The following is a 6,683-nucleotide window of genomic DNA, read 5'->3' on the forward strand; positions in this document are numbered from 1 at the left end:
AGCGACTTAGCTGGTTAATGTGTTCGGCATTGATGACGCGGTCCGAGCTTGATGTGGGACAAGGTTCCATTCCCCAAGCCGGTCCCGAGGTGGCGGAGCGAAGAGCTCGGCACTCCGAAGTGGTGACATAGCACGGCCAATGCAGGCCGGCAGAGTGACGCCAAAGTCCCCGGCGTGGGTTAATGAAGTGTTGACGAAGCCCCCCCCCCCCGCCCAGCCGAGGTGACAACACTGCCCGACCCGGATCATTTACCTATGCACAAAAAATAGTGCAAACCAGAGATAATAGTAATAATGATAAATTAAAAAAATTTGTTGCATAATAAATAATTTATGCAAGTGAGTAATAAAGGAAATATGGCCTATGCGCTGAACACTCGATGAGGTAGAGCTCTCTCGGCGATGCCGAAGTCCCCAAGGCAACCGAACACGTCGGTATGGCAACACGACCAACAAGGTGATCACGCGAGCCGATTTACGCCAATTGGGACGACGGCGTTGGCTTGCCGAAGAGACCACGTGACGCAGTCGAAGTCCATTACCTGCACATGTAAAATAGTGCAGGCCAACAATAATAATATAAATATATAAAAATCCTCGCGTAATTAGTTTACGCAAAATAATCTATTTAAAGATATGTGGCCTGGCGCTGAAGTCAATGTCCATGCAGGGCGTTGGCGTGATGCGTTAAAGGCGTGGCAAAGCCTGAATTCACAGGTCGGTCCGAGTTCCGGATGCGGCGTTCGCTGAACTATGTACGGAAACTGACCAAATCACCACGCGATCATCATTAATGCGGCCACCATTTGATAGACCTGTGTACAGATGATGGACCAAACCAGAGTAATAATTCCTTGGGAAAAATAAACCCAAACAAGCAAAAATTGCTAGGATTAACAACACCTGGTTTATTTATTGTAGCAGTCCGAAGAAAAGTGACTCCCAAAATTGGGACTCAATCCGCATACCCATTGCCTGATGGGGGGTGAAGCGACGGCATGGCGATGCTGGTAAAGGTTGGCTCGCCGAGGCAAAGCCCCCGGCCCAGCTAACATGACGAAGCTGGTCGGTTGACGTCGCCGAAGTCTCCGGAGTAGGTTGATGGCGAAGTCCCCCGGTCCAGACGAGGAGACGAAGCAGGTCGGTAAGGAGATGTTGCACCTGCCATGTCAGCCGAGGTGTTGAAGTAATTCGGCGTGATGGACATCGGCTCGATGAAGCAACGGTGCGGCCATGCCGATGCAGGTCGTAACTCGCGACGTGGTCAATGCTGGCTTGATGAAGTGACCGTGCGGCGATGCCGGTGTGCCCGCTCCGTGTAATCCGTGGGGCGGCGATGGTGGTGATGATTTATCCTTCGCGATGCCGAACTCTTGTTCGGCTTGTCGAGATGATGATCCGAAGAAGTTGAGCTCGGCTCAACAAAGCGACGACGTGTCTAGCGCAGGTCGGCAGCCGTAGAGCAACGTTGTCGGGCTGGTTTGACACCGGCGCGATGGTGAAGATCATATTGGAAAAGACTTTAAAATTAGTGGGATGTGTTTGGGAACAAAACACAATACCCCATACAAAACTTCCTTAAAAAAGGATGTCCGAAATCCTGTTCATAAAAAAGATGAATTTGGGTCAGATTCGTTCTCGCGCAGAAAACAGATCTGAAAAGTGATACACTAATCAGAAGGTTCCCGGAGTTTGGACGGTCGGATCGAGCTGAAATTTTGAGGGGTGGTGGATATAGGAATTCCGCAGCCGATCAACGGTTGGATCTTCCAAAGGATGTCCGAGCTAGATGCTGGACACCAAGCTCCAAACTCGTCCATATTCCCGTCCAGATTTGACGGGGCTCCGGTACATCGAAGACCGGCGGAGATTGCTCCATCAGAACGCGATGAAATTTCATAGTGTTGTTGTACACTCAATTCCGCACAATTCCACCGAAGGAATCGTCAAAGCGATGCTCGAGAAGGTGGTGGTAGCGGATACAAGTTCGTTATTCGGAAAAACAGCACGGTCGCCTGAGGGCTATGTTGACGTCGAGCCCCCGAGCTCCATGGATGATTCCTCCATGATCTTGATAGAGATCGGAGTTGATGTTAATGAAGGCCCTCGTCCGAACATGATGATTGGAGGTAGCGCACAGTCCTCGGTTAAGCCAAGGTGACCAGTCGAGCTGGCGACAAAAGATGCCGACATCGACCGTAAAGCTCGGCTCCGATGCGTAGATCGCGCCGGAGACGATCCGAATTCCCATCGCCCCATGGCGACTGCCAGCAGGCTCTCAATGAAAGCACCAATGTCGGTTCTATATCCGGCGTATCTCGTAGTAGGGGTCCTAAGCTAGGCATCTTGGAGCAATGGTAACATGGACACGGGATTTTACCCAAGTTCGGGCCCTCTTGATGGAGGTTAAACCCTACGTCCTGCTTTTGTTTGTATTCATATGGGGTGTAGTATAGAGTACATGTATCTACCACGAGATTGATCTAATGAATATAAGATGTTTTATTGACTAGCCTGGCCTCGGTTTATATAATGCACCGGAGGCCTAGGGTTTAGAGGAGTCCTTGTCTTGGGTGCCAAGTCTTGTGGAATCCTCCTTGTACGCGGCATGGGCTGTCCGAAGTGACCCATGAGTAAACCGCCATGGGGTCCTTGACCCGATCCACCTAGTCGGGAGACGATGTGGTGAGTACCCCCTAGTCCAGGACACCGTCAGCAACCCAATTTTATTTTTTTCCTTGCTTTTTGTTCCTGTTTAGTAATAAATAATTCATCTAGCCACTGGTTAGATGTGTTTTATGTTTTAATTAGTGTTTGTGCCAAGTAAAGCCTATAGGATCTTCTTGGGTGATAATTATTTGATCTTGCTGAAAAAGACAGAAACTTTCTTCTCACGAAAACAATTGTTAAAAATCACCAGAAAGGGATAAAATATTGATTCCAATTGCAGTAGATCAATAATCAAATTATCTAGGTCGTCCTATTTTGGTAGAAGTTTTGGAGTTCTAGAAGTTTGTGTTTGACACAGATTACTACAGACTGTTCTGTTTTAGACAGATTCTTTTTTTCGTGTGTTGTTTGCTTATTTTGATGAATCTATGGCTAGTATCGGGGGGTATGAACCATAGAGAAGTTGAAATATAGTAGGTTTAACACCAATATAAATAAAGAATGAGTTCATTACAGTACCTTAAAGTGGTGGTTTGTTTTATTTCGCTAACGGAGCTCATGAGATTTTCTGTTGAGTTTTGTGTTGTGAAGTTTTCAAGTTTTTGGGAAAAGATTTGATGGATTTTGGAACAAGGAGTGGAAAGAGCCTAAGCTTGGGGATGCCCAAGGCACCCCAAGGTAAAATTCAAGGACAACCAAAAGCCTAAGCTTGGGGATGCCCCGGAAGGCATCCCCTCCTTCGTCTTCGTCTATCGGTAACTTTACTTGAGGCTATATTTATATTCACCACATGATATGTGTTTTGCTTGGAGCGTCTTGTATGATTTGAGTCTTTGATTTTTAGTTTACCATAATCATTCTTGCTGTACACACCTTTTGGAGAGACACACATGAATCCGAATTTATTAGAATATTCTATGAGCTTCACTTATATCTTTTGAGGCAGATAATTTTGCTCTAGTGCTTCTCTTATATATTTTTAGAGCACAATGGTGGTTTTACTTTATAGAAATTATTGATCTCTCATGCTTCACTTATATTATTTTGAGAGTCTTTTAGAACAGCATGGTAATTTTCTTTGGTTAAAAAAATTAGTCCTAATGTGATGAGCATCCAAGATAGGTATAATAAAAACTATCATATAAAGTGCATTTAATACTATGAGAAGTTTGATTCTTTATGATTGTTTTGAGATATGAAGATGGTGATATTAGAGTCATGCTAGTTGAGTAGTTGTGAATTTGAGAAATACTTGTGCTAAAGTTCGTGATTCCTGTAGCATGCACGTATGGTGAACCGTTATGTGATGAAGTCGGAGCATGATTTATTTATTGATTGTCTTCCTTATGAGTGGTGGTCGGGGACGAGCGATGGTCTTTTCCTACCAATATATCCCCCTAGGAGCATGCGCGTAGTACTTTGTTTTGATAACTAATAGATTTTTGCAATAAGTATGTGAGTTCTTTATGACTAATGTTGAGTCCATGGATTATACGCACTCTCATCCTTCCACCATTGCTAGCCTCTCTAATACCGCGCACCTTTCGCCGGTATCATACACCCACCATATAACTTCCTCAAAACAGCCACCATGCCTACCTATTATGGCATTTCCATAGCCATTCCGAGATATATTGCCATGCAACTTACCACCGTTCCATTTATTATGACACGCTCCATCATTGTCATATTGCTTTGCATGATCATGCAGTTGACATCATATGTGTGGCAAAGCCACCTTTATAACTCTTTCATACATGTCACTCTTGATTCATTGCATATCCCGGTGCACCGCCGGAGGCATTCACATAGAGTCATATTTTGTTCTAAGTATTGAGTTGTAAGTAAATAAAAGTGTGATGATCATCATTATTAGAGCATTGTCCCAAGTGAGTAAAGGATGATGGAGACTATGATTCCCCCACAAGTCGGGATGAGACTCCGGACTAAAAAAAAAGAAAAAAAGAGGCCATAAAAAAGAGAGAAATGCCCAAACAAAAAAATGAGAGAAGGGACAATGTTACTATCCTTTTACCACACTTGTGCTTCAAAGTAGCACCGTGATCTTCATGATGGATAGTCTCCTATGTTGTCACTTTCATATACTAGTGGGAATTTTTCATTATAGAACTTGGCTTGTATATTCCAATGATGGGCTTCCTCAAAATGCCCTAGGTGTTCATGAGCAAGCGAGTTGGATGCACACCCACTTAGTTCCTTTTGTTGAGCTTTCATACACTTATAGCTCTAGTGCATCCGTTGCATGGCAATCCCTACTCACTCACATTGATATCTATTGATGGGCATCTCCCTAGCCCGTTGATATGCCTAGTTGATGTGAGACTATCTTCTTCTTTTTTGTCTTCTCCACAACCACCATTCTATTCCACATATAGTGCTATGTCCATGGCTCGCGCTCATGTATTGCGTGAAGATTGAAAAAGTTTGAGAACATCAAAAGTATGAAACAATTGCTTGGCTTGTCATCGGGGTTGTGCATGATTTAAATATTTCGTGTGATGAAGATAGACCATAGCCAGACTATATGACTTTGTAGGGATAGCTTTCTTTTGCCATGTTATTTTGAGAAGACATGATTGCTTTGTTAGTATGCTTGAAGTATTATTATTTTTATGTCAATATTAAACTTTTATCTTGAATCTTTCGGATCTGAACATTCATGCCACAATAAATAAAATTACATTGAAAATTATGCTAGGTAGCATTCCACATCAAAAATTCTGTTTTTATCATTTACCTACTCGACGACGAGCAGGAATTAAGCTTGGGGATGCTTGATACGTCTCCAACGTATCTATAATTTTTGATTGTTCCATGCTATTATATTATCTGTTTTGGATGTTTAATGGGCTTTATTATGCACTTTTTATTATTATTTTTGGGACTAACCTACTAACCGGAGGCACAGTGCAAATTGCTGTTTCTTTGCCTATTTCAGTGTTCCGCAGAAAAGGAATATCAAACGGAGTCCAAATGGAATGAAACCTTCGCGAGGATCGTTTTTGGAACAAACGCAATCTAGGAGACTTGGAGTGGACGTCAAGGAAGCAACGAGGCGGCCACGAGGTAGGAGGGCGCGCCCAGGGGGGTAGGCGCGCCCCCCACCCTCGTGGGCCCCTTTTAGCTCCATCGACCTACTTCCTTCGCCTATATATACTCATATACCCTGAAAACATCCAGGACCACCATGAAACCCTATTTCCACCGCCGCAACCTTCTGTACCCGTGATATCCCATCTTGGGGCCTTTTCCGGCGCTCCGCCGGAGGGGGAATCGATCACGGAGGGCTTCTACATCAACACCATGGCCTCTCCAATGATGTGTGAGTAGTTTACCATAGACCTTCGGGTCCATAGTTATTAGCCAGATGGCTTCTTCTCTCTCTCTTTGAATCTCAATACAAAGTTCTCCTCGATTCTCTTGGAGATCTATTTGATGTAATACTTTTTGCGGTGTGTTTGTAGAGATCCGATGAATTGTAGGTTTATGATCAAGATTATCTATGAACAATATTTGATTCTTCTCCGTATTCTTATATGCATGATTTAATATCTTTGCAAGTTTCTTCGAATTATTAGTTTGGTTTGGCCTACTAGATTGATCTTTCTTGCAATGGGAGAAGTGCTTAGCTTTGGGTTCAATCTTGCGGTGTCCTTTCCCAGTGACCGCAGGGGCAGCAGGCACATATTGTATTGTTGCCATCGAGGATAAAAAGATGATTTTTATATCATATTGCTTGAATTTATCCCTCTACATCATGTCATCTTGCTTAATGCATTACTCTGTTCTTATGAACTTAATACTCTAGATGCATGCTGGATAGCGGTCGATGTGTGGAGTAATAGTAGTAGATGCAGAATTGTTTCGGTCTATTTGTCACGGATGTGATGCCTATATACATGATCATGCCTAGATATCCTCATAACTATGCGCTTTTCTATCAATTGCTCGACAGTAATTCGTGCACCCGGCGTAGAATTTGCTATCTTGAG

Source organism: Triticum aestivum, chromosome 7D (assembly GCF_018294505.1).
Source record: "Triticum aestivum cultivar Chinese Spring chromosome 7D, IWGSC CS RefSeq v2.1, whole genome shotgun sequence".
NCBI lineage: Eukaryota > Viridiplantae > Streptophyta > Magnoliopsida > Poales > Poaceae > Triticum > Triticum aestivum.